The following is a 10,097-nucleotide window of genomic DNA, read 5'->3' as shown; positions in this document are numbered from 1 at the left end:
ATCTTTGTCCGGTGTGTTTTTTATAATTTTTCTCGGCCTGTTCTTACTCTAAGGTAGTACACCCAGCCGTCGTCATTTTGGCCGAGCGAATATTGATGAAATAGCTCGGTCAATCTGAGGTTGAGGCCGAGCCAACGGTTTAGCTTGGCGATGCCGTTTATTATTCTACAAGTGTTTGTGGAAAGTTGGGTTGGACATAGTCTTGTCTGGCGAAGGAATTCGCATAAAAGGGGTTGTACGGGGAACCGAAGCCCGACTTCTACGATTGATATCACAGTGAAAGGAATGAAGCCCGGTTTGCCCCAAGGTGTGGTGTCTAGCTCGGCTAGAGAGAGGTGGACGTCATCAGGAATTTGGTAGTCTCGGTGAAATTCAGCCATGGCTCCAGGCGAATTCACTAGGAGCCGGTATTTACCCATTAAACTTAAAACGAGTGGTTTTTGTTAAAAAAAGGATGTGACAGTTCAGCTCGGCACAGTTGTGGCTTCTGGTAGCTCGGTTAAGCAAAAAATGCCCGGGGGCAAAGTGCAAAAGGAGTGCCTGGCCAACCTAGTGAAGTCTGCAAAGGTGAAAATAAGGTGTTATGTCCAAATTACTGGACCGAGCTAAGTAAATAGGCAATATAAAAGTAAGCCTAGCTCGGCTACGAATGGTTACAGACCATTTCGTAGTTCGGCCAAGTAGCAAAAGCCAACTCAATGTTTTTTAGTATGGTTGGTGATCAGTGCGCTCTAGTTCGGTCAGATACAACCTTGAAGGTTGCAAACAAGTTACTAGCTCAATCACAGCACGTTTTTCGATCAAAAAGCATGTTTGACATTGATTCAAAATATGGATTATGAGTTTTTGGGAGCAGGCGTGAGGTTTTTTGGTTGGTGGTATTTGCTTAAATGTTCAGTTATGGTTACACATGCATATATATGATGAATGAAAAATGAAAGTACAGAGATTGGTAACAGAGGAACTTACAGATTCGGGGTGCAACCACGCAACTTTCAATCTACAAACAGATGCACCAGAAGGCAGAAAAAGCAGGTGGTATAGGAAAAATAGGGTTAAAAACTCAGGAAGCAAGGATTTGCAAGAGAGAAGGTGAGTAAGTGAAAGTGTTTGATTCAAGGGATGGGTTTTGTGGAGGAACGAAAATGGTGGGACTTTTCAAATATTTTTTTTATAAGTGTGTGACGGCTGTCACATTACAGAGACGCAATGGATAGGTGCAACATGTCCCAATAAGGACGTAATGGCAGGTACGTGAAACGACGGGCTATGCAACCGGTGTGTTTTCTAGGCACCGAGCTACCTATTCATAATAGTGTCGCCTAAGCTCAGTGGAGTTGAATATTTTAAATCTCGGTGGTGTTGCTTATTTTAGTTCGGTTGGCGTGAATGTTTTAGCTCAGATGGAGAAAAATAATCCCAATCATGAGTTGCAGATGGAATTAAGGGGCAATTTGAGGGTAATTTATGTGTGAATTTGGGCCGAGCTAAGCCCAGATGTTAAATGGACCGAGCTATGGGCCAAGGTAATGGTCTGCATAGCTCTGTTCTTGATCAAGCCAGTTTGGCCAGAGATATCTACTAATAGCTTGGTCTGGGTGCTCTGGACCGAGATATAGATGGAGGTAGAACCAAGCTAGGTGCCAGGCATCACCGAGCTAAGTGAGCGCGGTTAAAACTAGTGCAAGGCAGGGCAGTGCTAGCTTGATTGTGCTGCTACCAAACCATGGTTGAACCATCTCACTTGCTTAAGTAGTGAGGAGGGTGTAGAAAAATAAGCATTATCTTTGTGATTCCTAGGAGGACTCCACTAAAGAGAGTCGAAGTACTACTTGGATTGTGCCAGGTGAAATCTATAAAAGCTCATAACAGGACCTATGTACAGGTATCACAATTTCTACTCTCGAATACACAGAGCTTTTGTCTATTATCTATTTGCTGACTTAGGCATCAGAGAGATATCCGGCACACATCCGCTGGCTAGCTCACGTTTGTGTTTTCAGGAAGTAAAGCAATGACGTTTAGAGGAGTGCAAACTTGTTCAACAGGATTATACGAGAAGATTATTTCATGATCGTACAATATAATTGAGTAAATACTGGTACAGGTGAATAATGCAGGAATTTCTGGAATCACAATTGGTGATGTAAGTCTCTCCATAAACCAATGTAGTCTTATTTGAAGATATATTATAAACTCTAGAGGCATATAAATAATTTACTAGTGCCAATTTCAATGTAGATGTTACGTTCAGATGCTACATCAGTAAAAGATATTACCAATCAAAGTTATGAAGGGTCAGAAGCTTGTTTGAGAACCAACTATTATGGAGCAAAGTAAGTAACTAAAGAGCTTATTCCACTTCTTCAACTATCAAACTCTACTAGAATAGGTAATGTCTCCTCCACCTTGGGGCAATTGAAGGTACACAAATTTATCTATCTATATATAGGGGAAAATGCAAAAGTAATGAAAAGGAAATTGACACTGGATGGATTTCACTATATTTCCATTAGTTTCTAAATAATGTACATTAGTTGTATGGATCTACATAAGAGCTGTAAGTCCTTTTTAGCACCATATACAGATAATTAATTGTAAAAATCACGTTATGATTTCACATATAGGGATTAGTAATGCTATAAACACCAAATGAAATACTGCACAAATGGGAATGGAGGGGTTATAATAATGTTTGAGTTGTATTTCAATTTATTTCAAACGAAAAGGCCAAGAAGGAACTAAACGATATTGATGGCCTCACCCTAGAGAAAGTGGATGACGTGATTAAGAGATTTCTTGAGGATTTAAAGGAGGATTTGCTGGAAACCAAAGGATGGCCTATTTGTCTTTTTGCTTACAAAGTGTCCAAGTCAACTCTCAATGCATACATGAGTTTTGGCAAAATATTATCGTAATTTTGTCATAAACGAAGTAAGTCCTAGCCATATCAAAACAAACATCAACCAAAATACTGGAACATTGACTGTTTAACATGGTGCTAAATGGCCTGTGAAGCTAGCTTTGCTCCCTCATGGTGGGCCTTCTGGCTTATTCTATGATCAGATGGAAGTATCAACTTTTTGAACAAATGCATATTTAATATAATTTAGGAAGTTCAAATTTGCACATGTATGCATGAAAGAGAGAAGAATGTTATAACTTCTCATCTTCTATGTTATATATTTTTGAATAATAGTGGTGCAATAATGATGTAATTGTGGATGCGCCCTCGGGCTTTATGCCACCACAGTTCGGACTCCCTTTTGCATCACGGCTCTTAGTCTGAACCAAAGAGTCCAACTCCGGCAAATCGTTTTGAGAAAACAGATTTTTAGAAAAGAAGTGCCAAACATGGACTGCTTTGCCAGATGCAGAGTCGCCACCTAAGTATTTTTTAATGGGGGAATTTAGGAAACCCTGACTCGTTTGCCTAAGGCCACGTGTCCGTCATTACCAAAGTTGCCTCGGCTCAGGAACTTGGGTACGATTGGGGAAGGTCAGCTATGAGCACCCCCTTTCGCCCGATCCGAAGATCGGCCTCTACTAACCATGATATCCAATTTTGAAAACGTTATGTGTTCTTATACCAGTTATTAGCCTAGAATTACTATATGATGCGCACAGCAAAACAAGTATAGACTAAATTGCCTAAGTCGGAACAAAGCATCGCATTTCCGTTTGTTTGGAAAATGGTTTGAATTTTGCTACTCGCGAGTAGGCTCAAATACGGATTTCGATGAATTATCCCAATTCAAACAGTCCAACCTTCACCCACAGGCACTCATGCAATTATATCATAGAAGCATTTAGCCACATGGTAAGCATGCTGTCATGTTAACATTCACACTCATACGAAATGCTGAAGCATAAATGGTCACCTAGTACTCCGTGCCAAAACAATGAACTAGTTAGTAATCATGCATGATCCTAGTTCATGTTAAAATGGCTAATGCATCGCATACAGAATGCCACTAGAATAGGCTCGGCTAATCTATGAATGGCATGTGAGATGCGACAGATAACATGTATTCAAGTTTGATTTGAAATACTTATGCAGTTAGCATGATGCGCTGAGCCCGGTGCATGCAATACTGATGAATGATGCACGCATGCATAGCATAAGGATGCTAAATTAAATATGCCCTAATACTAGCCATCAAAGCAGGTAAGTAAAAGGGAGAAAGAAATGGGGGTTGGAAGATATGCACACACGCACCCACACTTATTACAAATTCGCCATCGCTCTGAGGGACCAAAAGAATAATACAGATTTAACTAACCTACAAGCTAATTAAATATTACAGGCCACTTAATTAATTAACAAATTAACTAAGTAAAGAAAGCGATAAAATGCCTCGGGAAAAGGGTCCAATGCGTACGCGCTCGGTTTCGCTCGAAAATCTGCCACCACAAGTTGCCTCTGTTTTCCCTACTCAGCTCCTTTGAAACTTGCACAAATTCCAATGTGCATTGTTTGGACACTGTGGAACACCACCGGCCAAGGCAAATGGTCACCGGCCAAGGCAAGATGGTCATCGACCATTGGTGTAGCTATCGGCCACAGACTTTTGGTCAATCGGCACTCTGTGTAGTCGACCGGCCAAAGCTTCCTGCTAGAACCTGTTTTGACAGCAACAGAGGGCAAAACAAGGCATGGCAATGTATTTCAAGCAATGTTTGTACCAACACATCCCTTATCATGTTTATGACTCAAAGGGGTATGGTCCTTGGTTCTCAGACCACCAATCGCACATTTCAATGCGTGATGGCCCAAGGAACCAAGAATGCACTTTGATTTCAAGTGAAATGCACACCAAACAAACAAATTGGGCCCAACCTCTATCATACTCAATTCAAGAGGCAAGGCATGCATGCCCAAAGTGATGCAACCTAGACATGGAACTAAGTATGCAAAATGAGCATGCAAGCAAGTAATGCACAATGCATATTAGGCATACGACCTATACAAACAAGCATGCAAGGCATAAGGCAATGCAAACCAACAAGCATGCTAGATGCAACATGGATGTTCAAGCATGCAAACAAACATGTGACTCCATTCAATCATGTAATAGCACACAAATATGCAACAACACACAAGGTGAGCATGCAACAACATGCAAACTATGGACTCAAACTAATTTGGGCAGCTCCATACTAAGCCCAAAACAGTGGCCAACATGCTCAAGAATGAAGGCTAATGTGCATACAAGCATGCATGCATACAAGGTCCAACACTTAGGCACCAAAGAGCAACTTTTAAGCACACTTAAAAGAGGATAAACATGGGCAAATGGCATGCATTATAAGCTCTGAAAATCATGTTAAGAATGGTGCCAAACCATGCAAACAAGATAAACATGGCATGCAAATAAGGCCCAAAACCCAAGATAAGCCAAAGGGCTTGAACCATGATCATGTGACACATGAAGCAAATGATCAAAATGAAACAAAACAGTCCCAAATCATGTTAAGGCAAGCCCCAAAAACCACTTAGATGGCATCTAAATGATCTACACATGGAGGCATGCACAAATGCTTAAACATGGAGCACACAACACAACCTCTTAAAGCATCAAAGGAGCATCAAATGCAAGCATGCAAGCATGTTAAGTGGACTGAAATGGCATGATAAGTGGTGCTAAACCACTGAAATAAAGCAAGTAAAGCATGCTCCACACTCACACACCCAAGGCTAACAAACCAAAATGCAAGGTGGCTATACTAAGCATGTCATGGTCGATCAAAACAACCAAAAACAGAACTCAAGCATGTTAAAACAAGCACAAAAGCTTCACAAAGCTAGACCAGAACAATGCTAGAACAAGGTTCAAAACATCAAGCATGTTAAGGCTAAAACATGGCATTACAAGACATGTATGCAAGGCATGCAAGGTATGTCTAAACCAAGTAAAAACAGAGGTAAAACATGGCAAAATACTACCAAATACCTACTGAAACATGGCCAACATGGTCTCAAAAATGGTGCTCACACATGAGGCTTAAATGGCACATATTGAAGACAACAAGGCGAGGGGGTGGCCCTCTCCTTCTTGGGACCTTAAACCACCATCCTCACCACTGAAATCCCTCAAGATTTTAGTGGTGAGGAGGCCCAAACAAGGTGGTCCCGGAGCTCACCCAAGATGCACAAAATGGGGGCCAAACAAGGCCTAAGAGGGGTCAAACAACCCCAAACAACAAAACACCCTTAAACAACTATTTTAAGAAATGAAAACAAGACTTTTATTAGTTATATGCAAAGTCTAAAAATAGTTGCAAGATAGTCAAAAAGCTATGCAAAAATGGGGAATAAAGGGCAAGAACACTCACCCTTGAAGAACACTTCCAAGATCACAAGACCAGACCTCTTCTTGGATCAAAACCAGCTCAAAAAGTCCAAGATCAACCCTCTAATGCCTCAGCAACTAAGGAAAGATGTAATGGTAGGTGTTTGTGAGCAATAGTAAGAACAAACACACACTTAACTCACAAGGGAGAGAGGTATAGAGATAGAATAGACACACACTTCTAACCCTAAAAACCAGACCTCTAGAGCTTTTTTTCTAACCTTAGAGGAGGGAGGGGAGGCCTCGTCTTTATAGAAGATCACTCTTGCAAAGCTTACAAAACAAGCTTGGCAAGAGTGAAATCCCTCCATACACGTGTATGGAGGGGGGCAAAGGTGCATGCCAGCTAGCACAGCTGGCATAAAAATATCTGCAAAAGCAGATGCACAGTGATCGGCCAGCCAAAAATGCAATTTGACCAAAATAGATAGCCGGTCGACCATTCTGAGTGCCGGTCGACCAAACATTTGGCCGATGGCAACAAAACACAGCCGGTGGCCTCAAGCCATGGCCGGTGGAGTGTGGGGATGGCCAACAAGCCATTCCCTGCCCTCCAAAGCAAAAACACAAGTGTTTGGTGCAAACCCAAACACAAAACAGTCGAGTCGAGAGATCCTGAGGCAAGGCGCGTAGCCGAGACCTCCGGAACTCAAGACGAACACAAACAAGGATGATCACCGAATGTTCAAACGGTGACGTCCAAGTCTTGAGGACGGTTAAAAATGGGGTGTCTACAGTAATAATCAGATTTTTTTTATCATATTTTATTTATGATCTCATGTATAAACATTCTATTAGAAATAAATATGAGTAGTATAGAACTTGTGTCCAATATCAACTGTGTGTTCCATCCAAGTAAATCTTATAAGTCTCTGTGGGTATTGATTTTTGACCACACAATCAAACGGGGAATACACAGCAAGAGAGCACTGGCAGAATAGATTTAGTCCAAACAACTTGTCACAGAAAGATAAGAGTCCGACGGTGGTTCGTCCACCTGGGGACACTCCGACGGTCAAGTCAGTAATTATCTCTCAAAGATAGCCAATAGTGCTTAACTCACTAGACAGAGCATAAAAATCATACTTTAGACCCACCAGGGTGCCTTACTTTTATAACCAACACTAACTTGATCCCTGTGGAAACCTAACTTCAGTGGACTTTTGCTCAATGCTCATCTTGGACTCTCGGCTAGATAGAGATAAACTCCCTAAGAGCTTTATCTTTATCCAGACTGAGGTCCACCCCTATTCTACGACTCTTGTCCTTTATCCGCTCACCTCGGATTCCGGTATCTCCGTAGATAACCTCGGCCTAGCCGAGATCACTTTGGCATCATGACCAAGACACATGGCACCTCGGCTAACACTCCGGCATCGCCTTGGCCATGTGCTATTATTTCACAAAATATGTGCCCACAACTGCCCCCTAGGTTCTATTATCTCGGCATTCTGAAGTGATAGAACCTACATCGTTTGTCCACATAGTAGGTCGGCTAAGACTCATTCTATCCTTCGCGACCGAGATCATCACTCGTCGACTGCATATGACCAAAACTCTGCAGTCTACTTTATCAATGACCAAGAATCAAGAACCAAGTTCTTCGAGTTTCTTAACCGAGATCGCTCCACTAGCTAAGGTTTTTGCTTCATTTAATCAAGAACTCCAAGAGTTTTATCTGCACAGGGGCTGCCACACATGGTTTTTCCAACCGTTTCCGCCATGTGTCGCTCCCTCGTTGATTTGTACCTGACACGTGTTATTAAGACGCGTCACTTCTGTACACGTTGCCTGACAGACACGTCACCTAAGGCTCATCATTATGATTTGCCACCTTTTTCACAATTTTGACGAAATGTCTTCCTCACTCTCCGTCTTTTCACTTATGAATATTCATTTCGCTGTAAAACTTTCTCTCTCTAACATCTCTCTCCCAAACCACCATTGTTCAAGCTCTCAACCTCTACAATTGTTCCGATTACCTCCTTCGCTGACCTTTTTGTCGTCTGTTTGCGACCATTCGCACTGTCTGACGCCATCGATCCCCATATCAGCGTTCATTTCATCTGGTAAGTCACAGTTTCCTCCCTTTTCAGTCTCTGGTTTATTTCAAAATTTATTAACTGTTTACACGCTGTTTAATGCCATTTCAAATCTGTTTGTGTTCTGGAATCTTTTACTGTATGTTGTTCAATATACCCTCCTGTCTCATTCACATTGTTTGTGATTCGTAGTGTTCATAAATTTAAAGTTTTAACAACTTTGCCATTGTTCTTGGCTTTTGCACACCTGCACACACTTACTCAGTGTTCTTGATTTTCTATTTGTTTTCTTGAGTCTGAATCATTGCTCTTTTCTGTTTTTCTTGCTTATTTCCAGATCTTTCCCGTCATTTCTTGTTTCCGCCTAGATTTAGGCCTTACGTTTTGATAGAAATCACTATCTCTAGGAAAATTGGAACGAATTCCCCCTAGATCTTGAAAAATCCTTGCCCCAGTGCCAGTCTAGAGTTTAACCGAGATTCCCAAACCCATACCAAATTTTCTCTCCTGAAATTGTGCACCAATCCACCCTAAGCCAAAATCATGGGAATGTTTAGGTAGAGAGTAGACACCCTGACCAAACTAGAATACTTCAGGTGAGAGTTCTCCATCCTAGCCGATGTTCAAATCCGGTTAGCATTATGCTTGGGAAGGATTACATGTCATTTCCCATAGTCTTCATCATTGAAGGAGGAGTCCAATTCCCCCTCAATATCCTCTTTAGGCAGGTCCTCCATTACTATAAACTGAACCCCATGCAGTTAGCAGTAAACTCTTTTAGGATTATAAACAGAATTGCTGAGTTGGAACATCTGCAAAACGCTAGGATAACCCTGTCTGATATCCAGTACTGCTACATGATATGTGGTCTTAAAACCAACCCTCAAGCCAAGATCCACCCAATACAAGCTAATTGCCAACATTCCAGGCTCAAATAAAGGAGCGGCAGACGACTACTTGATTGTCTCGGGCAATTGGGAGTTCGCGCCAGATGATGAACTCCACCTTTTCCCTTTGCGCTGTGAAGTTTTTAGGGATGACAAGGGTAAGGACTTAGTTTTCTTCCTTAGAGTCCCTTATTCTATTTACTTAGTCGTCCTTTTGTTAACTTCTTTCTAATGTATGACCTCTTTTTGCAGCTCTTCCCCAACCAGAAAAAGACTTTCGCTAATACTACACACCGAGCAAAGACTTAGTTTGCCTTCTCGGCTTGCCAATCGAACTTTGCAAGGCTCTCATCCTCCTCAACTACATCCTGACATGTTGGAGTCTGCTGCCCAACGTTCCTCGAAAGAGAAAGTCTCGACCTTTAGCAACAACTCTCCCTGCTACTTCATCGCCAAGGCCTGACCAAGCCTCAACTTCTGATCCAGCGTTATAGCCGTCAACATCTGCTCCCCAACTGATTCCTCCAGCCCAATGCCAATGCCGGCGCTGAGCTCCACTCTTAGCTTCTGCAGGCAGAACTCGTAGCCATAAATGCCAAAATACTAAGGCATCAGCTTACGATCCTGCAAACCCACCTACTGCAATTCTAGCAATCCGTTTCGATACCAATGTCACTATTGCCGCCACCGTCGACGAGATGGGAAGTAGCAAGGCTATCATTGAAGACCTCTTAGCTGACCTGCTTGGCATCGTAATAGTTCAATCACCCTCATCACAATCCCAATCCAAGGCTAAACCAAATAGGGTAAAGAAA

The 10,097-nt window shown here is 42.0% G+C and overlaps 1 pseudogene; it reads left to right on the top strand.

The window, feature by feature from the left end:
- Positions 1-510: 510 nt before the first annotated feature.
- LOC114263804 ((+)-neomenthol dehydrogenase pseudogene) lies at positions 511-3,087 on the top strand (annotated as a pseudogene).
- The last annotated feature ends 7,010 nt before the right edge of the window (positions 3,088-10,097 follow it).

The sequence above is a fragment of the Camellia sinensis genome, chromosome 13 (genome assembly GCF_055761805.1).
Source record: "Camellia sinensis isolate YWXY chromosome 13, ASM5576180v1, whole genome shotgun sequence".
Lineage (NCBI taxonomy): Eukaryota > Viridiplantae > Streptophyta > Magnoliopsida > Ericales > Theaceae > Camellia > Camellia sinensis.
This window is presented reverse-complemented; position numbering and strand designations above follow the sequence as displayed.